Source organism: Bombina bombina, chromosome 6 (assembly GCF_027579735.1).
Source record: "Bombina bombina isolate aBomBom1 chromosome 6, aBomBom1.pri, whole genome shotgun sequence".
Taxonomy (NCBI): Eukaryota; Metazoa; Chordata; class Amphibia; order Anura; family Bombinatoridae; genus Bombina; species Bombina bombina.
In genome coordinates this window covers 418,257,816-418,283,321 of record NC_069504.1, presented here as the reverse complement: position 1 = coordinate 418,283,321, position 25,506 = coordinate 418,257,816, and positions in this window count along the sequence as shown.

The window sequence follows — 25,506 nt, the reverse complement described above, 5'->3', positions numbered from 1 at the left end:
GGCCGTTCCCTTGTCTGTTTGTTATTAATTCCTACTTCCCAATTATTTTTATTTCCAGCCTGGTACTTTTGTCTAATGTGGCGGGCTTTATATATCTCCAATGTAATACATCAGATACTAAATACTGTACATAAAAGTCACAACCATAAAGGATTAGAAAGTTCATTTTAGACAAATAAAAGAGAATACAAAGCTTAATAAGAATGCAACAAATAACAGGACAATCAACTAACAAGAACAAGCAAATAATGTGCATATTATTTGAATATGCTGGTTGATGTCAATAATTAAACAGAATTGTATCTCTTCAGAAAAATAAATAAATAATTTTGTAAGATGTTTTAAAGACATCTCTCTTTTTTAATTTATGCCAAACAATTTAAAGGGAAAGTCTAGACCCAATACTTGTTATTTATGACTTATTGTTACATACAAGACAAGCATCTTGCAATGGGTTCCTCATATATAAGCTTTGTAAGAAGTACATGAAACTTTTAAATAATCATCGTTTGCTAGCAGCCGAAAATGGCCACCATGCGCCTCTCACAACTTTCTTCTTGCTCAGATAGCTAATTTCTTGCATGATAGTTTAGCAGTGCACATTTAATATTTTTCGGTTAGCTATTTCAAATTGCACATGCACAAATCACCATGTCTTAGTAGGAAAACGTAGGGATTGGAGAAACTTAACATACCAAAATATACACTCAATAGGTGAGTGAAGCATGGCAGACATTTTTGGCTCCTAACAAACAATGGATATTTAAATGTTTCATGTACTTCTTACAAGCTTATAGATGTGGAACCTTTTGCAGGATGCTTCTCTACTATGTAACATTAAGTAATCAAAATTATGTTTTGGGTCTACACAGTCTCTTTATCTTTTCCAACAGCTTCAAAAGTATATTACTTCATGAAACTGTGTGAACTCTTATTGGCTGCAAATCTTATATTTATTAACAAGCCAGGAATCCACAACTATAATGCTTTAAGAAGATGGTGGAGATAAATAGCTTTTATTTAGTTCTATTAAGATTTACATTTCATACTTATATGCTTTTTTAAACAACAGCTCTTCTCATTCATTGCAGTATGAAGGTGTTGTTTGCCCCCTTGCTTCTTGAGAGTCATGTTTTCTTGGCCCTTTTACCTTGAATTCATGTTCTCTCCTGTTGTGAATATTGTGTAGTCCTCTATGGTCTGTACTCAGTGTGGTAACTCCATGAACCATTCCTCCCTATTGTTTCTGACCTGCAACAGGATGTCAGGTTGTAAGGTACCTATTTGAATACACAGCCTTGTACGTGGAAAAAAGGTGTTTGTTATTTTATATTGATTAGAATTGTAATGCATTTATCTAATAAACAGCAAGTTCACACAAATATTAAATGTCCTGGGTGCACTTTAATACAGTATCACTTTAGCTGAAGACCCAACACTAGCGTAAGGCATTTGGTAAAACTTCATATTTTTGAAAGAACATACAGCAAGGCTGCAAATCTAATCTATTTTATGATAACCTATATTAGATGCAATAAAGAAAAATCATTTTAATGTATCATTTTGTGTAACACTGTGCTTTGGAGTTCAATAAACTTTTTATCATATTATAAAAAACAAAATTCAGATTTTTTAAAAATAATTTTATATTTAATATTTCAAGAATGCGCATTGAAGAGAGCAATTATTCATTTTCGCTAACCTTACCACGTTAGGCCTAAATTCTGAAACCCGATTTGCGTTATGCATATTTTATATTCCTAAGTTCTTCACATTGAAAATAATATACTTATTATTATTAAATATATAGTTTTTATATATATATATATATATATATATATATATATATATATATACACATACAGTATATATGTATATATGATACTGTTAATGTAAAATAGATATCTATGCCTATATATCTATAAGAATTGATATATAGGTAAAGGTATACAGGTATATATAAAACTATATATATAAATATGTGTTTACAATAAAAAGTACATTGTTCTATATGTAAAGAACATCGTAATGTTAAATATTCAAAACTCCTGTAGGGTTAGTCTGTGAATACTGTATAGTTTTTTTTCAGTTTGCTCTCTCCATTGACTTCTATGGGGAGAATACGTTAACGCAGTAGCAATATTTGGCTAGCACACGTTGTGTTTCACTCGCATGCAAACTTTACTTTCAAGTTGTAATATGAGTGCAAACTAATGCATGCAAAAAGCTTCCATCTAGTGAAGTTAATGCACGAGGAGGGGCACAAAATAGCGCTCCACTCGTAATCTAACCCTATGTTTTGCGAAGCAATACATACCACCTCTAGCTCTCTGAGAAGGTGTGGCATTTGAATACTAGTGCTGGGTGAATTGAATGGTGTGAGTGCCTTACTGAGTGACAGTGTAAGGCTAAAACCCCAAAATGTCTACACACAAATCTCCAAAAAATGTAAGACACAATGTAAAAAAGACAAGCAATAGGAGGATATGGGGAAGCGCTCCAAAAGAGCTGACTGTCTTCTTATGTTGTTTTATATATATATAAAAAAAAGTCTCATCATTCAGATTCCTGCGGACTCATCCTGCGTGCCTACATGCACTTAAAGAGCGGATGATCTCTTCCCTTTAACTTCTGATAGTGACCGTGACGGCAAAGGAACAAGCAACACGGGCGCTGAGCGGCTAAGAAAAGTTTGTCTTATCCTGTGTTTGTAAAACATTGCAGAAGCCAGCAGCAGGTCCCAGCTCGGAGCACATACAATGCGGTATGGAGACTGATGGCCACGACAGCGCTTCCTTCTGAGACAACCGGTCCGGAGTTTCTGCAGTACTCACGACAAACAGGATTTATTTAGAGACCATCCTGGAGTCATTTGATGATCATCAAACTACTCTAGAAGTCATTTGCACATCATCAGACATCATCAGGCTTGTAAAGTCACCAGCTAAGAGAGTATTAAAGAGATCTCTGGATCGAAAAAGGACACCGCTCCACTTTACCACAGACACCGAGGGGAAGAACTACCTATACACTGCGCGGCACTTACCTCATGAGATTGAGGTAACGGAGTGTAAGTATACTCCCAACGGGTTCGTTGTGGAACGTGGATTCATTGATATATCTTGTTTAACCATTTTGGATCTTTTGCATTCATCTACAGTTATAGAAGTTCACTTGCTTTATTGGATTAAAACTTTGAACTTTCACAGGACTTTTACTGTTGAAATACAGTCTGACAGTTAATACTACGTTTCTATATTACTATTATTATCATAATTTACTACATATTCAGGCTATTATAATTTACTATATCAATCGTAGGTATTTTTGAATTTTTTTGCCAACTTTTGAATATTTAGGCATTTTTAGGTGGTTGTTTTTTGTTATAGGTCTGTATGTACATAATTTGTCACATATCATCCAACAGACATTCAATCATTTATGCTATTTGTTTACAAGTACCAATTGTATATATTTTTTGAGTTATTGTGTGTATATTGTATACACTATTTTTTGATACTTTTATATATCCAATAATCAACAAACAGCTTATCAGAATAATTCATAGTAAACATTTAAATTGCCTCTCCTTCTATATTATATTATATCTATATTTGATATTCCCTTTGCATTTTTCCACTAGGTGCATATCACTAGAGTAATAGGTCATTCAAAACACACTGATCTAAATACTCCCTATCTAGGATTCTTCATTCAGAGTGTTGCGCCTTCCTGAATTTCCCTTTTTTCCCCTATTTTCCCTCTCTTTATTACATATATATATATATATATATATATATATATATATATATATATATATATATATATATATATATATATATAAAATACTGTGGATAATATCCAAAATACAAACTATGTTGCAAAATAGAATACTAATTGTAATAAAGTGTTACATTTTCACGTGAAAGCTAGCTATAGGTGATTTCAATACTGGGTATAGATTGAGGGCTTCAGGCCTATATTATACAAACAGGGCAAATATAAATAATCTAAAAACAAATAACATCTATTCCATATCATAACAAGTATATAATCATATCATTGGTAATAATGAAAGATGCCGGCATCTATGAGTAAAAAGTAAAAATGTATAAAAATGTACTATGTTCACAAAAAATCCTTTGAAAAGGGCCAAAAAAATAAGATGCAGTAAAGTGCCTTTGCTTGATACAATGTACAAAAAAATGTGATCTATGTATTATTTTAAACACAGTTTGGTGCTGAGAAGGTTACTATGCTGAAATATTTATTATGTTGTACGTCTGGCTTATTAATACTCCAACAAGTGGCTAAAAACAGTACTTTTACCCGTGTGTGTGAACACTGGGTTTTTCTCTGGATTTTTTTTTCGTCAGTACAAACAATCTCTAAGTCCCTTAACAGGTGAAAACGCTGGGTGAAGTCTGTTTTGCAAATTAATCCCAGTCACCTGACCTTTAATCCGTCCTGAGGTTGGTATTAACAGATTCTTCTGTGATTGTTTCTATGAAACGATATATCTGTTAACTTTGTTGCCGTTGTTTCTGTGAAACGATGTGCCTGTGGTTTTATTACTGTTGTTTGCAATTTTACACAGGATTAGAGTGTGTAATCTTCACAGAATTCTTTATACAGCCTTCGTGATGTTTCTTAAGTAAAGTTGTTTTAACCCCTTAATGACCACAGCACTTTTCCATTTTCTGTCCGTTTGGGACCAAGGCTATTTTTACATTTCTGCGGTGTTTGTGTTTAGCTGTAATTTTCCTCTTACTCATTTACTGTACCCACACATATTATATACCATTTTTCTCACCATTAAATGGACTTTCTAAAGATACCATTATTTTCATCATATCTTATAATTTACTATAAAAAAAAATATAAAATATGAGGAAAAATTGAAATAAAACACACTTTTTCTAACTATGACCCCCAAAATCTGTTACACATCTACAACCACCAAAAAACACCCGTGCTAAATAGTTTCTAAATTTTGTCCTAAGTTTAGAAATACCCAATGTTTACATGTTCTTTGCTTTTTTTGTAAGTTATAGGGCCATAAATACAAGTAGCACTTTGCTATTTCCAAACCATTATTTTTCAAAATTAGCGCTAGTTACATTAGAACACTAATATCTTTCAGGAATCTCTGAATATCCATTGACATGTATATATTTTTTTTTAGTAGACATCCCAAAGTATTCATCTAGGCCCATTTTGGTATATTTCATGCCACCATTTCACCGCCAAATGCAATTAAATACAAAAAATCGTTCACTTTTTTACAAATTTTTTCACAAACGTTTGGTTTCTCACTGAAATTATTTACAAACAGCTTGTGCAATTATGGCTTAAATGGTTGTAAATTCTTCTCTGGGATCCCCTTTGTTCAGAAATAGCAGACATATATGGCTTTGGGGTTGCTTTTTAGTAATTAGAAGGCTGCTAAATGCCACTGCGCACTACACGTGTATTATGCCCAGCAGTGAAGGGGTTAATTATGGAGCATGTAGGGAGCTTTTAGGGATAATTTTAGCTTTAGTGTAGTGTAGTAGACAACCACAAGTATTGATCTAGGCCAATTTTGGTATATTTCATGCCACAATTTCACCGCCAAATGCGATCAAATTAAAAAAAAACGTTACATTTTTCAAAATTTTAGGTTTCTCACTGAAATCATTTACAAACAGCTTGTGCAATTATGGCACAAATGTTGTAAATGCTTCTCTGGGATCCCCTTTGTTCAGAAATAGCAGACATATATAGCTTTGGCGTTGCTTTTTGGTAATTAGAAGGCCGCCAAATGCTGCTGCATTTCACACGTGTATTATGGCTAGCAGTGAAGGGGTTAATTATGTAGCTTGTAGGGAGTTTGTAGGGTTAATCTTTGCTTTAGTGTAGAGCTCAGCCTCCCACCTGAAACATGAGACCCCTTGATCCCTCCCAAACAGCTCTCTTCCCTCCCCCACCCCACAATTGTCTCCGCCATCTTAAGTACTGGCAGAAACTCTGCCAGTACTAAAATAAAAGCTATATATGGGCTTTTTTGTGTTTTTTTTTAGCATATCTACATATGCTGCTGTGTAGGATCCCCCCTTAGCCCCCAGCCTCACTGATCCCCCACCAAATAGCTCTCTAACCCTCCCCCTCTGCCTTAATGGGTGCCATCTTAGGTACTGGCAGCTGTCTGTCACCAACAGTACCCGCTGGATATCCTGTGCCGGCTGAGTCTCCTGTGTCTGCTATACCAGTGACAGCTTTCCTAAAATCATCTGTGCTTGCTGTAACAACTTGGTATACTATGACAGTCTCACCAGGAGTACCTGCCGGATATCCTGTGCTTGCTGAGTCTCCTGTGTCTGCTAAAAAAAAGTGACAACTTTTCCGCTAATTAGCTGTGCCTGCTTTACCTACCTCGTATCCCGTGACAGTCTCACTATCTGTACCCACTGGTTATATTGCACATTTTGAACATAAGTAACCACTGGACTTTTGGTACTGTAACCTACCAAGGTTTTCTGAAAATGAAGAGGACTCTAATGTTCCACCTTGGGCCTATGTTTATACTTCCCTCTGTTTTCTTCAATTTAAATGGACCAATTTGTCCATTTTGCTTATCATTCAGTAAAGCTTTTTAAATGACTTCTGTTGTTCATTGTTTCTATTCCTGCATTCCACTTACCCTAACTTCCTCACAGAATAGCACAGCCAAATACATGAAACTCACAGGAATAGTTACAGCTTTAACACAGCAAGTAAATGCAAAAACTAAATCTGTGCATGATTTACAAGAAAATCAGAACAGATTGGTACAGCAATTTTAAAGACCCCACAGGATCCTACCCCTCTAGTACGAGTACTCATTCCACAAAATCGGTAGCACTACCAAAATAATGTTCACTTCACTTTTATTAGTAGCAGAAGCAACAAAACATGCTGTTTCTGGCTCGCATTTGAGCCCAAAACATCATGTTTTGTTGCTTCTGGTACTAATAAAAGTAAAGTGAACATTATTTTGTTAGTGCTGCTGATTTTGTTGATTGAGGATCGTTTGGAGTTAAGAGCAGTGACTCCTTCAGCTTGCACACCGCTTACCACTGGTTCTGGTGAACCCATTTGCTTTATGGACCTCTATTACCAGTACCCAGTTAAACTGAATCAGAGTCTGCTGTTAATATTCCATCTTAACCTCAAGTTGCTGTACTTGAAAAATTTTATGGGGATCAGTGTCAACTTCGTACTTTTATCACCTCCTGTCAAATTCTGTTTTATACAAGTTCAGACAGTTATTTCACTTTCAGGTGAACCACAGTTATGGGCTCATTCACAGTCCTATTCTGGAGTCTAAGGATCAATTCTTTCATACCCTTAAACAAGGTAGAAGAGACGTCGAGGAATATATAAAATAGTTTCTTCACATTTCCACATTAACTTCCTGGAATGAAGCTGCCCTCTTGGACCAATGCTGGTTGGGTCTTTTTGATTCCCTAAAGATGAATTGGCAAGAGTGGGTGTCCCTAAACACTAGAAAGTCTTATCTCTCTGTCAACTCAGATTGTTCGCTCCTTAAGGAAAGGCATATGGAAAAGGCTGCTGATTTTAGTCCTCCTCACAAGCAAATTGTTCATTCTTCTGCCTCCACCTTCACCTGCCGGCACCATCGAAGAACCCATGCAAATCTGAGATGTCCAAGGTCCCCTATCTAATGCTGAAAAGCAAAGAAGGTTGCATAATATCTGTTTGTACTGCCAAAAACCTGGACATATGGGGGCCGATTTATCATGGCCTGAATGTGGCCAAATAGCCCTGTTGGATTTTTCCTGGACACCCAATTAGCCCAAAGACTTGAGATTAACAGACTCACTAAAAAAAGCCAATTTATATTAATATCATAGATGGGTCAATGTTATAAACTGGTTGATCACAATAGGGCCTGGGCATCAAGCAACTGTGATTTTTTTATTTAGTAACTTCACTAGTGTTTCCTTTAGTGCTCGGCCACCCCTGGTTATGTAGGCAAAATCTCTTTATAGACAGGGAAACTGGAAGTGTGCAATTTAAGTCCCAGTTTTGTCTTTACCACCGTCTAAAATTACACATTAATGCCACCCTTTAACCTGAGACTCTAGTTAAACCTCTTTTTCAAATTCCAGAGATGTATCAAGATTTTCAAGATGTCTTTTTTAAAGAATGGAGCTCACACTCTCCATTCTCATAAGGATTACGATTGCCCAATTGCTTTCCTTCCTGTGGTTCCAATTCCCGTTGGTCGTATCTATCCACTATCAGAACCTGAATTAAAAGTGTTGAAAGAATATATTGAAGAAAATTTAAAAAAAGGGTTTATTAAACCATCTAATTTGCCTGCTGGGGCTGGTATATTCTTTGTTAGCAAAAAATATGGGGGACATCGTCCTTGTATAGTTTACAGGAACCTTAATGCCATCACTGTAAAAAATAAATACACATTATCACTTATTCCAGAACTGATGATTTGACTTGAATCAGCAGTCATCTTCAGTAAAATTGATTTAAGAGGTGCTTACAAGCTTGTGAGAGTATGCAAAGGACACAAGTGGAAAAAATCAGTGTACTGGGATGCCCTTTGGTCTATGCATCACTTCTGCTACCTTTCAGAGATTTGTAAATTATATTTTTCATGATATCCTAGACATTTATGTGGCAGCCTACTTGGATGACATTCTCATTTACTCCTCTTCTGTATAACAACATTATGATCATGTAAGATCTCACTTACAAGCTAATTGTTTATATGCTAAACCACAGAAATGTGTCTAACTGAGTGAGTAGAATTCCTAGGCTTCATCCTCGCACCTGGAGAAACTAATATGGATTTAAAGTAAATAGAAGCTAAAATAAACTGGCCCACTCCTGACAGTATGAAAGCCATTCAATGTTTCATGGGCTACACAAATTTTTACTGAAAATTTCTAAGAGATTCTCTCGTATTAATTCTAGAAATATGGAATAAAAAGCGCAGAGTAAAAACACCAAACTCCTGATATACCTAAAAAGTCCCTGATATAGGCATGTACAAAACAGATAAAAATATATTTAAACAGGAGCGCTGTAGCTAAAGGTGAATGTGAAACAAATTAAAACAGGTGATAGATTCCCAAAAATACGTGTTGAAACATCAATGCTGATAAATTAAAAACAAGTGGTGAATTCCAAAAAATACGTTTCAAAACATCAATGTTGGTAAATATTAAATAGTGACAAATAGTGCAAAAATCATTCGTGCATATTATGAATAATCAAAAAAGGGCTTAGTGCAGCAAAATAAACTAAAATGAATTAAACAGTGACAAGTTAAGTGTGGTTTGCAAGGCTCTGCCTAAAAATATTTAATGTAACATATAGAATAAAACACATATACTAAAAACGGACGTCTCCGTATCAAACAAATTATGCCAATACACCGATTTTTTCAAAATGTGTCTCCTTATGGCCAGAAATGGGATAAAGCAGTCCCGGTAACAGTTATTATGTGGATAGATGATGCAGGCTTACCCCCAAACAGTTGCGGCTTTTTGATGAAGCAAACGATGAAATTACCGCCGTGGCGGAAGTGACGTCACTTAAGGGGGCGCTGGCCCGACTGAGCACTCCGATTGGTTTCTATTACGGTCGCTCTCAGGTTGCAGCTGCTTAGTTCACAGTGGCAAGGTATCCGCTCTTTATGTGCTCAAATGCACGCAGGATACTGACAACGGTAGTTTTGTGCTGAATGCGACTGTTTAAAGTAGATGCAAACGTTCCATTTATAACCTTCAATAAGGCTTAATAATGTTGGTACACAAGCAAGTACCAGGAGGATGCCAAATTCTTTTAAAAGTTCCACAGATGACAAGCTGTATCAATCTGTAACAGCAACTGATAGCTGTGAGATGCTTCTCAAAATCAGAAGTGGGCAACAAACATCAACGCGTTTCTCCCTCTGCAGGGCTTTCTCAAGATCGCAAAGATCGAAAAGCCCTGCAGAGGGAGAAACGCGTTGATGTTTGTTGCCCACTTCTGATTTTGAGAAGCATCTCACAGCTATCAGTTGCTGTTACAGATTGATACAGCTTGTCATCTGTGGAACTTTTAAAAGAATTTGGCATCCTCCTGGTACTTGCTTGTGTACCAACATTATTAAGCCTTATTGAAGGTTATAAATGGAACGTTTGCATCTACTTTAAACAGTCGCATTCAGCACAAAACTACCGTTGTCAGTATCCTGCGTGCATTTGAGCACATAAAGAGCGGATACCTTGCCACTGTGAACTAAGCAGCTGCAACCTGAGAGCGACCGTAATAGAAACCAATCGGAGTGCTCAGTCGGGCCAGCGCCCCCTTAAGTGACGTCACTTCCGCCACGGCGGTAATTTCATCGTTTGCTTCATCAAAAAGCCGCAACTGTTTGGGGGTAAGCCTGCATCATCTATCCACATAATAACTGTTACCGGGACTGCTTTATCCCATTTCTGGCCATAAGGAGACACATTTTGAAAAAATCGGTGTATTGGCATAATTTGTTTGATACGGAGACGTCCGTTTTTAGTATATGTGTTTTATTCTATATGTTACATTAAATATTTTTAGGCAGAGCCTTGCAAACCACACTTAACTTGTCACTGTTTAATTCATTTTAGTTTATTTTGCTGCACTAAGCCCTTTTTTGATTATTCATAATATGCACGAATGATTTTTGCACTAAGTATTTGTCACTATTTAATATTTACCAACATTGATGTTTTGAAACGTATTTTTTGGAATTCACCACTTGTTTTTAATTTATCAGCATTGATGTTTCAACACGTATTTTTGGGAATCTATCACCTGTTTTAATTTGTTTCACATTCACCTTTAGCTACAGCGCTCCTGTTTAAATATATTTTTATCTATTCTCTCGTATTATCCAAACTGTTAATGCCCTCAACAAAAACACAATCAAATGTCTATGGTCTGATAAAGCAAAACAAGGCTTTGATAACTTAAAGCAACTTTTCACCTTTTTGCCCATCCTGATTTTACCTGAACCAAGAAAGCCCTACTATGTCGAATTGATGCTACTGAGAAGGCTATTGGAGCAGTATTATCTCAAAGGGCAGGTGACAATGATTATCTCCAACCTATAGCCTTTTTGTCCCGAGTTCTCTCCTAAAACAGCTTTTGAGGAGTGGAGACATTTACTGGAGGGGGCTGATAGTCCCATTACAGTTTTCACCGACCAAAGGAACTTAGAATACCTACACTCATCTCACAAACTCAAAGCCAGACAGTGCTGGTTAGCAGTTTTATTCAGCCGCTTTCATTTATTTATATATATATATATATATATATATATATATATATATATATATATATATATATATATCATCCTGGAGCAAAAAATGGCAAAGTGGATGCCCTATATGGTATAGGGGAAATTGAGAGAAAAGTATTAGAGTCTATTACTATCCTCAAACCAGGACGTTTCTAGCTAACAAAGCTTCCTTATGGGGCACTATCCATCAAAAGACTCCAAACCCAGAGAACACCTACAGTTCCTCTGAAAATATTCAGTATCCAGTGTTCCAGATTCAGGACAAGAGGGTAGTAGTGCCATCCTCTGTAGTCCCTGAAGTCCTTAATTTTTTCCATGACACCCCTCTGGGAGGACATGGGGGGAATCCATAAGACACAAACATTAATTAGTTGACCATTATGTATAGTTTTGTCCTGTGTGTATTGTTAACAAAGACTCTTGGCAACCCCCTTCAGGTTTTTTACAACTACTAGCTGTGCCAACTTACCTCCTACTCAAGGCTATGCTTCAATGTTAGTGGTAGTGGACTGCTCTACTAAAATGGCCCATTTTGCTGCTACCAAGGGGGTACTTGATGCTGATCACACAGTCACTATCTTTCTGCAAGACATTTTCTGGCTACACGACTAAACGGAGACCATAGTGTCTGAAAAGGGGCCCCAATTTACATCAAAATGTTGGACAGCTTTTTGCAGGGGACTGCACATCCAACAGGCCTTGTCCACTGATTTTAATATCTAAAAAGATGGCCAAACTAATCACACAAACCAAACATTTTAAACAATACCTCAGATGTTATGCTACCACTTTACAAGATGACTGGACTCAATACTGTGCCTTGGCTGAATTTTCTTTTAATAATCAAGTTCATAAATCTACATCCATGTCTCATTTCCTGTATATATATGGTTTTCATTCAACTATGTTGCCTGGCTTGCCTCTTCATAGCTCAGATCCTGCTGCTGATTACCCCTATAGGAAGCTCACAGTACTTTATCGATAATCAAGTAATTATTATTTGAGGCCCAACAACAACATAAAAATGTTGCTGACAAGTAAAAGATGTCCTACTCCTACATATCAAATTGTAGATAAGGTTTATCTTTCCACTGATCATCATCCACTAACTCTTGCTTCCAGTAAATTTTGTCATTGCATCATTGGACATTTCACTATAGAAAAAAATAATATCTCCAGTTCTGATCCATCTTCAACTGCAACAATCTTATCACATCCACCCAGGTTTTCATGTCTCCCTTCTTAAAAATGTAGTTCCAAACCCCTTTCCATCTCTTAAGCCACCTACTCCAGGGCCTGTCATGGTAGATGGATGAGAACAATATGAGATTGAAGAAATTCTAAATGCCAGGTTTCGCAGAGAAAGATTGGAATACCTTAACCATTGGAAGGGTCTGCATCTGAAGTGCATGTTCCTGCACTTATTAGAGACTTTAAAAAGAAGCATCCCAGGCATCCTGTTTTCCGGAGGGGGCACTGTCATGTGCTGCTTCTGGTCTCAGAAAATGCAGAGGTTAGTTTTCCAACTGCATGCTTACTGGATTTAAAGTTCCTATAAAAGGTCACTCATCCCATTACTTTGGGCTGAGTTATTGTGGACAATCCTTGTTTCTTAAGATTCAAAGAGTTTTCCAGCCACCAAGTTTTCTTAAAAGACCTTTATTTCACATGGGGTCCCAAACAAACAGTTACAACGTTTCAAGCCACACCAGGCTCTTAATCATGTATAATTAGATGCACAGGTGTATGCCTTATATACCCTTACCTATTATTCTACATCCTGTGTTAGAATCCAACTGCACAACAGTGCCATCTTGTGGATGCAATAATTCAATGCATCTCCAAATTCAACACAGGAGGTGAATAAACACATAGATAAAATCACTTAAAAAGACATATACAGCCAAGTACAAATTTAAAAAGAGGAACAATTCATAGCAAAATTATTTCAAACAGCTGATGTTATTTATGTTGTCAATAGAGAAAAAGAATTTTATCTTAATACATTATCACAGATTTTATCAGAGAAAAAGACTCCAGTCAAAATCTTTGTTCATACCCTTTGGCTTCATGCACTCTAGTTTATATACCCAGAACATCTCTCTCATTTTTAATAGTCGTTCCCTATCTCCACCCCTTCTAGGCCTATCTACTTGTTCAATAATTTGAAACCTAAGTTGACTGATATTATGACCCATAGAGAGGAAGTGAGAGGAAACTGGCACTTCTTTATTCTTACATCTGATATTAGATTTGTGTTCAGTTATCCTCTCCCTTACCTCTCTACAGGTCTCGCCAATATAAATATGGCCACACGGACATTTAATAAGATAGATACAGTATGTAGCCCTGCATGTGAGATACTTATTTATTTTATATTTCTTCCCAGTAATGGGATGATAAAAAAATTTCCCCTTTGATCATAGAGCTACAGTGGGAACAATTCAGACATGGGTAGCAGCCATATCTCTTAGGCCCAATAATTTTCTGACTCTCTTGTTTACAGCTACCAATATCTGAATGTACCAACTCATCTTTGATACTTCTGTTTTACTTATAAGCCACCATTAAATTTTCTTTAAATTCCAAAAACTTCTGGATGGCAGTATTTTATTATATGCCAATTTTTTTTCAAGATACCAGTAATTTTATTACTTAACCTATTAAATTGTGTGACAAAAATCATACGGTTTGACTTCGTTTTTTGTTTATTTATCTTATCTGAATTATTCTCATTCATGATCACATCTAATTGTTTAGAGATCAAAGATGGAGGATAGTTTCTATTTATAAATTTGTTCGCCATTTGTTCCAATCTATATTTACATTGTTCTTGATCCGATACTATTCTTTTCACACGAGTAAACTGACTTTTAGGGATTGCCTGAAAGACATTTTCTGGATGGTAGCTCCCATATTTCAGCAAGTTGTTCCTGTCAGTACTCTTTGTGTAAAGATCAGTATATAGAAATCCCTCCTTATTATAGACAATAGTATCAAGCTACTCAATCCTCACCTCATTCATATTCAGTGTAAACTTTAAACCTGTAACCGAATTATTAAGATCCTGTACAAATGACAGGAGGCTACCAACGTCGCCCCCCCACACGCCAAACACATCATCGATACATCTCCACCAGGAGGCGCCATAACGTTGAAAAGATAGATGAGAATATACAAAATATTCTTCAAAATTATTCATGAAAATGTTGGCGTATGTGGGGGCGACGTTGGAGCCCATTGCTGTTCCCTGTTTTTGTAAATAATATGTATCTCCAAACAAAAAATAATTCTGATATAATATGATAGACAACAATTCAACAAGGAACCCAATTTCTCTCTCAGTATAGTCACTATTAGATCTCAATGTATTCTCAACAGCTTCAACCCCACTAGTATGTTTTATTGAGGTATATAGACTAGAAACATCTAAAGTAAATAAAATACATTTATCTCCAACATATCCAAGATCCTTCATTTTTTTTAAGAAGTCATTAGTATCTCTAATATAGGAATTTGCTTGTTTTACAAATGGCTGTAATATTTTGTCTAAGAAAACAGAGATAGATGAAAAAACAGAATCCATTCCTGCCACAATTGGCCTACCAGGGGGTTTCTCTTTAGCCTTATGTATCTTGGGCAAAACATATATAACCGGTCTAATCGGATTATCAATATATAAAGCTTCTCTAAATGACTCTGTGATAACTTCCCTCTTGACTGCAAGGTATAAGATGTTTTTAATTTCTTTGTTAATATCAATGGTTGGATCTCTATTTAGTATTTGATATACTTGATTGTCAGATAGTTGTCTATTAATTTCTGCCACATAATCTATTCTATCCAAAAGGACAATGGCTCCGCCCTTATCGGCTTCCTTAATGATTATCTCTTTGTTGTTTTTTAATTTCTCAATAGCAAGTTTGTCTTTTTTGTTCTTTTGTACCAATTTCTTTTTTCTCTCTCTCTTAAAAAGAATATCAATTTCTTTTTGTACCAAACTCATATATGTGGCTAAGCTATGTGTAGCTGTAGGTGTAAAAGTGCTCTTTTTGGAAATACCATAATCTTTAACATTCTTAAATCTAGTAACATTAGTGTTATCAGTGCTTGGTGTCTGTGCATAATCCCTCTGCATAGCAAAGTAAATTATTAATTTTAATTTTCTATAAAATGTCTGCAAATCTTGTTGTACCAAAAACTCATTACAGTGATTATCCAGACAATATGATAATCCTTTGTTTAGTGCCATTTCCTCCTCTTCACTAAGAATGTAAGAGGATAGATTATAAACCAGGTTTTCTTTACATAGTGTCAAATCATTCACACTAGAATCACACATCCTATCTTTCACACTGTGCTCATTGTGACTAAATGCATTACTTAATTCAGTGTCATCATCCACAATTAAAGTACATACATACATTTTTCCAGGAGAGAGAGATTCAATAGTAAGCATGTCTGTCATATCATTATTCACACTCTGGTTAGTATTTTTATCAAAAAGATTACTGTCTAGTAAAGATTCATTACAGCTCCCAGTCTTATTAGACTTTATACCATTAGTATATTTAACCATTTTTGTGCCATTAAGGTTAGTAACTTTATCTAATATGGGAGTCCCAGATTTTTTGTCACAGTCCTCATTCGTAATAGCACCCACAACAATATGTGGCAAATGACTATAGCCATGGATTTGTTTAAAGTCCTGGATAGGGCCTTTTTCAAAAGTTCCACATATTTTTTCTTTTTCAGTTGTTTGGTTTAACGCCATAACAGGACAACATCCATCTGTGGTATCACTAACATTCCCCAAAGATCTTATCTGCTCATACCTCTCAGGTTGGTTATGTGTCCTTGGGGGCATAGTGGCGTTCAGTACCTGTAATGGCCTCGTTGCGCTCCTCATCCCCGGCGTGTACGTTGTCGCTCTGATGTCATCGCCCGACCGGAACTGCCGCCTCTTGTGCTTCCTCCCACCGCGGTGGAATCTGCGTCTGAATCTTCGGTCAAAAAACCGGCAGATGAATCCAGCCTGCTATTAACTTCTTCCTGTGCAGTTGTCTGTTTATTCCGTCTCCCATATTCTCTTGTCTGTTTCACAAGGCTTGTACTCTGGCGCCATCTATAGACTGTACCTTGGCTGTAATCTTGTTCATCTCTAATAAACTTTGTTCTTTTTTTACTTTCCAGGTGTTTCCTGTAATCGCTCACAGATTTCTCTACCTCCATCACAGCTTTCTTATATTCATCAAGGGGTAGGCATTTAACCATTTGTTCTTTTTGCAGGTTAATTTGTTCTTTATATATTTCAATCTCCTTCTGGGTAGCCTCCTGTTATTTGTACAGGATCTTAATAATTCAGTTACAGGTTTAAAGTTTACACTGAATATGAATGAGGTGAGGATTGAGTGAACAAAGATTTTGACTGGAGTCTTTTTCTCTGATAAAATCTGTGATAATGTATTAAGATAAAATTATTTTTCTCTGTTGACAACATAAATAACATCAGCTGTTTGAAATAATTTTGCTATGCATTGTTCCTCTTTTTAAATTTGTACTTGGTTGTATATGTCTTTTTAAGTGATTTTATCTATGTGTTTATTCACCTCCTGTGTTGAATTTGGAGTTGCATTGAATTATTGCATCCACAAGATGGCACTGTTGTGCAGTTGGATTCTAACACAGGATGTAGAATAATAGGTAAGGGTATATAAGGCATACACCTGTGCATCTAATTATACATGATTAAGAGTAGTGATGTCGCGAACCTAAAATGTTTGGTTCGATCTTCCGGTATTGTTCGTGAACGCACAAACCGCACGAACCGCCATTGAATTCAATAGGCAGGCGAACTTTAAAACCTACAAGGACTCTTTCTGGCCACAATAGTGATGGAAAAGTTGTTTCAAGGGTACTAACACCTGGACTGTCGCATGCTGGAGGGGGATCCCTAGCAAAACTCCCATGGAAAATTACATAGTTTATGCAGAGTCTGCTTTTAAGCCATAATGGGCCTAAATCAACTAACAATCCCAAAGTGGCTGTCTCAAAACATCCCGGACAGAAGATAGATTGATAGATAGGATAGATAGATATACATAGATTGATAGTTAGATAGAATCGATAGAAGAGAAATAGATAGATTTGTTAGATATATAATTACCCTAATAAAGTCTAATAATTAAACATGCGTTCTTGGACCCAACTAGCTTGTGTTAATTAGTACTTTTCTTAGCACTTTAATCCCTGTCCCCCCCCCCCCATCCTACCGGGGGTGTTCTATATGGCCTACCTGATTACCCTGAAAAAATATAATAATAAGACATGCGGTCTGGTACCTATTTTAACTAGGTTGTGTTTTAAGTACTACCATTCTTAGCACTTTAATCTCTGTAACTCCCCCTATTTGGTGAGGTCTATACGGCCTGGATGATTACCCATACAAAATATAATAATAAGACATCTGCTCTTGGTCTGCGACCCATGGTAACTATGTTGTGTTAATTAGTAATGTCCTTCGCATTTTTTTTTTTTTCCAAAAGTAATTTTTTATTTTAAAGTAAACTGATACATAACAATAACATGTTATACAGTTTCTTGTATATACATAGGTCTTTCTGAAATCACAATGAGAATGACATCATAAGCAAACACAGGTCGTATCAAATACCCATAGGGGTTTCTCAGTTTACATAAACACATAAGACAATGACATTACATTTTGACTGAACTTAGTTATAACGATTGGTAGGATATAATAATCCTAGGTATTAACTCAACATTATAGTAGTTACAGGAAGTCAGTTTAGGGAAAACCATTACCATGCTTCTCTCAGTGATCCGACGGATCAGTTCCAGTGTGCATCTCCAGGCGGGGCAAACCGCCCCAGAAGAAATAGGAGCAGTAGTAAGTATTATCTGGGGTAGGGGAGTAGGTTGCATAGTAGGAGGTGAGAGGGTGGGGGATAGGGAAATAGAAGGTGGAGGTGAGAGAGTGTGGGTCAGTGATTGCAGGTGAAAGAGAGCAGATGGGGGGGTCTGTGACAAGGGTCCAGGATTGGCCATCTATCTAGAGTTTTCCTAGTAATAAAACCAGGGTTCCCATATCTGCCAGTAGAGATCTTCTTTATCCATATTGAAGTAAAAACCTTGCTCCATCTTGGCATATGTCTGTATTATGGAGGTGATGGCTGCCATGTCTGGGGGTTGTGTCTGTTTCCAGGCTCTCGCTATCGCCAGTTTAGTGGCCGCAAGGACAAAAATTAGTAGTTTAGACAAAGGGGCCTGAATATGTCTCGGGAATATGTGCAGTAGAGCTATATCAGGGGTAAGTGGTCTATCAAGCCCTAGGGTAGAACAAAGGGAGGACACTTGCGCCCACAGATGCTTTAAGCTAGGACAGTCCCACCAAATATGTACATCAGAACCTCTCAAATCGCAGTCTCTCCAGCAGAGAGGAGATGTTGTAGGAAACATCTGGGAAAGTCTAGAGGGGGTATAGTACCATTTGAGAAACAATTTCATATACGATTCTAGAGTGTTCGCACAATGTACTGTCTTCTTGGTTAGTGTCATTGCCTTGTGTAGATCTTTGTCAGTGATTGGTCTGCACAAGTCTCCCTCCCAAGCTCTAAGTTGCCAAGGTCTGTCTTTGTTTGTGGACGACTGTTGTAAGTTGTAATGAAATGAGATAAGTTTAGGGGTCCTAACAGGGAGTTGCCACAATTTTTCCCAGGTGGTCAGAGGTCTATTAGGGCCTTTAGGGAATCCCCAAGAGATCAAGAAAGCGTATAGTCTAGAGTACTCAAATTTAATCCATACGGGGGGGTTTGGAATGATAGATCTCACATTACTCGGGGCGACCAAAGTGCCCGAGGGATATAGCTGGGAGATCGTTTTCAAATCCCAGACACCCCAGCTCTGTACATGTGTGTCAGGTAGGGCTGCAAGCAGAGCGGGTAAAGACTGGATAGGGGATGGGTGCGGAGCAACCTCCGGCAGATTTCGAAGGGTATACCAAATTTTCAAATTTTCTTTAATAATGACATTTTTAATTCCCAGAGTGTCTAATCGATAGGCAGGAATCCATGGCAGGTCAGGTAACCTCAGACCTGTAGGGAGATCACAAGCCTCAATAGCTTTCCATCCTTGTGGTTCACTTTTATCTGCCCATGCTAGAATATGAGAGAGCCTAGTGGCCTCATAATACCCGCGAATACTAGGCATAGCTACGCCTCCTTGGTCATACTTTTTCTGAAGCATCTTTGCTGCAATACGAGGCTTAGAGTTACCCCAGATATACTTTTGACCTAGAGATTGGAGCTTATCTATAAGGGCACTAGGAACATTGAGGGGAATGCAGCGGAAGTAATAAAGAATTTTGGGCAGGATCGTCATCTTAAAAGATGCTATGCGGCCCAGCCATGAGATTTCTTTGAAGTTCCATGAAGTGGTGAGCTCAGTAACTTCTTTAATAATATTTGAGTAGTTTATAGCAAGTACTGCTTTCGGATCTGCCCCAAGTTGGATCCCCAAGTGACGGATGGTGGAATGTGACCATTGAAAGGAGTATGAGGTTCGCAAGATATCTAGTTCAAAAGTAGGGAGACCAACAGGCAGAGCCTCGGTCTTAGAGACATTGACCTTATAATAACTATGGGCACCAAATTTGGAGACAAGATCCAGGAGGGCAGGTAGTGAGCCCAGTGGGTTTGTAAGGAATAGTGTCACGTCATCCGCGAACAATGCAATTTTTGCAGTTTGGCCCGAAAACTGTACACCCTGTATCATACGTGAATTTCTAATGGCTTGGGCCAAAGGTTCAATGGCAAGTGTGAAAATTAGGGGTGATAGGGGGCACCCCTGTCTAGTGCCATTCGTGATACAAATTTCCGGAGAGGCAAAACCCAAGCCCTTAACAACCGCAGAAGGAGAGGAGTATAAGGCGTGGATAGCCGTTATCACTTCGCCTGGCATGCCGAATTGGGCTAGTGTACACCACAAGTAATCCCATCTGACCCTGTCAAACGCTTTTTCTGCGTCTAAAGACAGGGCCAGCATGGGAAGTTTTAAACGCGATGCCTCTATAAGAACATTCAGCATTTTCCGAGAATTATCTGGCCCTTCTCTACCAAAGGTAAATCCAACCTGATCTGAGTGTATTACCTTCGGGAGTAGGGTATTAAGGCGGTTGGCCCAGAGTTTGGCATAGAGCTTTACATCGCCATTAATCAGCGAGATTGGCCTATAGCTGGTACATTGAGTTGGATCTTTATTTGGTTTGGGGATTGGTAGAATTATTGCCTGCAGAAATTCTTTAGCGAAAAGGCCTGACTCTCGAGCTTCCGAAAAAACCTTGAGAAGGATTTTATTTAAATCAGCTTTAAAAAGCTTGTAGAAGGATGCCGGGTATCCATCCGGGCCCGGGGCTTTATTATTTTGGGTATGCTTGATGGCTAAATTAATTTCAGTTAGGGAGAATGGGGCCGTAAGTATTTCCTTATCTTCCTCTGATAGAGAGGGCAGATTAAGACTTTGTAGGAAATCCTTCACTTCTGATATGGGAGATTCTTCACCAGCCATTGAAGGATGAAGATGGTACAGATCGGAGTAATAGGCCGCAAAGGTTTGTCCAATTTCTTTAGGCGAGGAGACCGATATGGACCCCTGTTTGAGTGACAGAATTCTAGCTGCTGCCGTTCTACCTCTTAGTTTATTCGCTAAGAGTGTCGAGGCCTTATTACCCTGACAGTATAATAACTTTTTGAATCGAGTATGGGCTTCTTTAACTCTCTCCAACTCCTTGTCTGCTATTTGTGCTCTAAGCGTTTTGATTTTATCAGCCAGAAGGCCCGATGGGGAAATCTTATTTTCTTGTTCAGTCAGTCGTAATTCTGTCATAAGAAGGCCCAGAGGGGCCTTCAGTTGATGTCTAAGTTTTGCCTGCCTCCGAATGCAAATTCCTCTCACAAACGCCTTCAGGGCAGCCCAAACTGTTTGAGATGGCATGCCTGGAGTTTCGTTTAGACTTAAGAATTCTCTTATAGAGTTTTGGAGGGATGTCCTAAAAGGCTTATCCTGGAGGGCCTGTCTAGGGAATTTCCAGCTAGGCCTAGACATAGTTGTTTGGTCAGTGGAAAGAGTGAACATAAGAATATCATGGTCCGACCAAGCACAAACCTTTATATGCGTCATTAAAACTCTGTCAAGTGTCCATGAATCTGTGAAAAAATGGTCCAGTCTCGAGTAAGAGTGGTGTGGTCTAGAGAAGTATGTGTAATCTCTGTCATTATGGTGGTATGCTCTCCAAATATCATAAAGATTGTGCCTGATTATGTGCTGACGGAATTTGTTGGCAGTATTTATGGTATATGTGTCAATTTTTTTCTCCTTCTGAACTTTCTTGTCAACTAGGGGGTCCCACACCATATTGAAATCGCCCCCTAGAATCAGAGTTCCAGTCTTGTATTTTTCTACTTTAGACAGTATCCCTTTCAAGAAATTGGGCTGCGATTGGTTAGGGGCATAGATATTTACCAATGTGAATAGAATTCCGTTAAGCTTACAGGTAAGTAAGAGGTATCTACCCTGAGAGTCTTTTTCTTCATAGATTTGTTCAAAGTGTATAGTTTTATGTATAGCAATAGCCACCCCTCTAGATTTCTCAGAGTGAGAGGCTAGAATCACAGTAGGATAGTCTGGGGTCCTATATGGGGCCTGGGAGGACGCTAACCAGTGTGTCTCTTGTAAAAAAATAATTTGTATTTTGAGAGCCTTCATGGTATTTGTAAGCATGCTTCTTTTATCTTGCGAGTTGAGGCCCTTAGCATTCAATGTTGCAAAAGAGATATTATTAGGGATCGACATGTTTGCAGGCATAGGAAACTAGGGGAATGAGAGGGAAGAAGATAGTGGAGAGGGGAATAGGGTTAAGGCACGAAACTTACCCCGCCTGGATCTGCACACCGAAATATGACTCTTGGTAATCTTAGGTTAAGAAATTCTGGTCTATTTTCAGAGAGGCCTCGAGAGACCAAGTGCCAAAGGAACTATAATTGTTACCTGAAAAAAGAAGTATAATTAGCCTGGGATTATTTATGTAAATAAACAGTACGACCTATATTGTTAATACTAAACCAAGTTTACTCGGGTGTATTTGCTTAAGGTGGAAGTGTATTAACAAGTATGATGATCCGCCGGATCACCAAATGGAGAAGCGTATCTAGGAAATAGACTAACTTCTCCTGTCCCCTTAGGAGGGGATATCACAAATATAATTTGCGTATGTGTTGGGGGGGGGGGGGGCGATACAAGTATATCAACTTGTAGGAGTAGATTGACTAATCATGGGGGAATGTGAACTGTAGAACAGCAATCAAAACTCAGATTAATTAACATATTAACATAAGTCTACATTCAGTGCTATTAGTCTGTTGCATGTTATAACCATATATACAAATTTCCATTGGATCTAGATTTAGTTTAAAACAAATCTTACTATATGTCTGTTAAACAGTTTGCAGCGTAGAATATTTGGAGAAGGGGAGATATTCGCGATCTTCAACATCTGAAACAATAGGATGTTTAGTAAATAAAGGCAAACGCCTCAGGTCGGATTTTCTGATTCCGACAAAAGATCCCAAATCTCCACCTCTTCAACATGAAACAAGTACCTAAACAGAAACTTAAGTATCTATAACAAGACTCGTAATGGCATATATCATTTGAAAAAGTGGTATCATAACATTTTTTGACTCTCAGAGGAACAGCGGCTAAACTTCAGTTGAATCTAGATATTAGTTTTAAACGAATCTTACTGTATGTCTGTAAAACTGGTCGAATCATAACCTAGTTGGAGAAGAGGAGATAGTCTCGACCCTCAACATCTAAATAAAAGGGATGTTTAGTAGATGGAGGCAAAACGTCTCACTCTAGATTTTCTGTTACTAACAAGGAATCTCGAATCTCCTCCCCTGCAACATGGAACAGGTATATAAACAAAAACAAAAGTATACACAACAGAACATATAACGACATATATACCTAAACAGAAACATAAGTGTACACAACAAAACTTGTACTGGCATATACATCATTTGAGAAAGTGCTATCATATCATTTTTTATCTCTTAGAAGAGCAGCAACTGAGGAAATTTGTTTTCCTATAGAAGGCTTTTGTGGGCCAGGTATGAAGTCTAGGGCTCCAGCTCGTAATTTAGGTTGGGGGGCCAGAGGGAGTGTATTAGGGCCAGATGTATTAGGTGATGAGTCCCTTCTTGTTCTGGATTCAGGTGTTATCAGATCCCACTCTTTAAGCAAGTCAAATCCCTCCTGAATGGTGAGAATGGTATGGGTTTCCCCATTTTTTGAGACTACCAATTTCGTCGGGTATCCCCATCTATATCTAATATTTTCAGCTCTTAGGATTTGGGTAATGTTCCTAAAGGTTCTTCGTCTTTGTAGGGTGAAGCTTGAAATGTCTGGAAAGACCGAGACCTGCTGGAACTTTTCTGGTAATTTTGGTTTGGTAATGGGTGAAGAAGTGTATCCTAGCAAGGACATCTCTCGGCTTATCTTGAGATACCGACCTTGGTCTTGCCACTCTGTGGACCCTATCTAATAGGAACCTTGTCGGGTCGGTATCAGGCAATATAGACTTACAAAACTCTAAAACATATGGTTCCAGATCTTGTGAGCCAATTTCCTCAGGTATCCCCTCGGAACCTCAAGTTATCCGTCTGGATCTGTCCTCCATATCGGCCAATTTTATCTCTAGGTCTGATAACTGGGTTGCCAAGCTCTGGGAATAAGCTAGAAGATGAGCTTGATCTACCGTAAGATCTTCCTGTTTGCGTTCTAGGGTGTCCCGTCCGTTCCCTAGGGACGCAATCTCCCTGCGTAGCTCAGCTGTAGAACCTTTTATTTCTTTAGTTAATGTGTCCTGAAGGAGGTTCATTCGTTTAGTGAGAGCATCAACAATAGATGTAGATATTGCGTCTGATGTAGGAGCTTGGGAGCTAATGCTATTGTCAGATTCACTATCATCCATCACAGAAGTAGAATCTCGGTATGCTTGGGTTTTATGAGACAAGTGGCCTTTAAAGTGGTCAACTACTGTCTTCTTGGGTGGTTGGGATAGCCTTGGCCTTCTTCTAGAATTTTGGGACATGCTCTGTTTCCTGTCTTCAGTTGTAGAAGTGTAGCCAACTGTAATCCAGTCAGATATTGCACTGGAATGTATGATAGCAATTATAAAGAGTAGATTGTAGAGGATTGTGACATAGTCCCCCTGATGTCAATCTTAGGTTAAGCGGCCATGTTCAACATATTGCCTGCAAGCAGGGGAAATTGTACTAATATACTGTGTATCAATAGAATGTCCTGTTTAACTGCACAGAAAAACTGATTATTCAATATTCTACAGAGTATAGATGGCTCAGTTTTAATTAAGGTATAGATGTTTGTCTAGTTCCCCTGTCACTGCGCTTGTTCTATATGCGCCAGGAGGGTGTAGAGGAAGTCTATTGTGTATTACTCCGGCCCTTCCAAGTGCAATTATCCTTCCAGCCTAGGCCCTGTTTAAGCCTGAGTTATATTGCTTTAACTGGTATATCAATCTCCAGCTCCTATTCCCTGCGCTGTTTCAGAAGGGGGTAGGGGGGCTTAATAGTTAGATGAGTATAACAGTAGCAAGCATCCAGTATTGAAAAATAAAGCCCTGTATGAGCAAGGCGTCGCTTTTATGTCTTGTAAATACCCCAGTGCAGAGGTTGAAATAGTTATGTCGTATTTCGTTTGTATCCTCAGCTTAATCTCAATGAGCTGTTAAATAAGATGTGCCAATAAATATTGTAGTCCGAAGGTTGATTTGGCAGGGTTAATGTCTCAATGTGATGCCTGAGTTATTAAGTTAGGGAGTGCTACGTAGTGCCTGCAGGGTGGGAGGCTGACTGGCTATTGAAAGTTCCCAATGTGTAACAAGTGTATTAAAGTCTGCGGTAGTGGGGGTTATCAGTATAGATATGTCGTGCTTTTGTGTCTCACCCTCCGCTCAGGCTGATGTCAGTTTCCAACAGCGCGTCTCTTCTGGTCTCAAGACGTTCTCCTCCAGGGTAGGCCGCAAAGATGGCGGAATTCGCGCCAAAATGCAGGGCACAGCGCGCCCCCCTTCT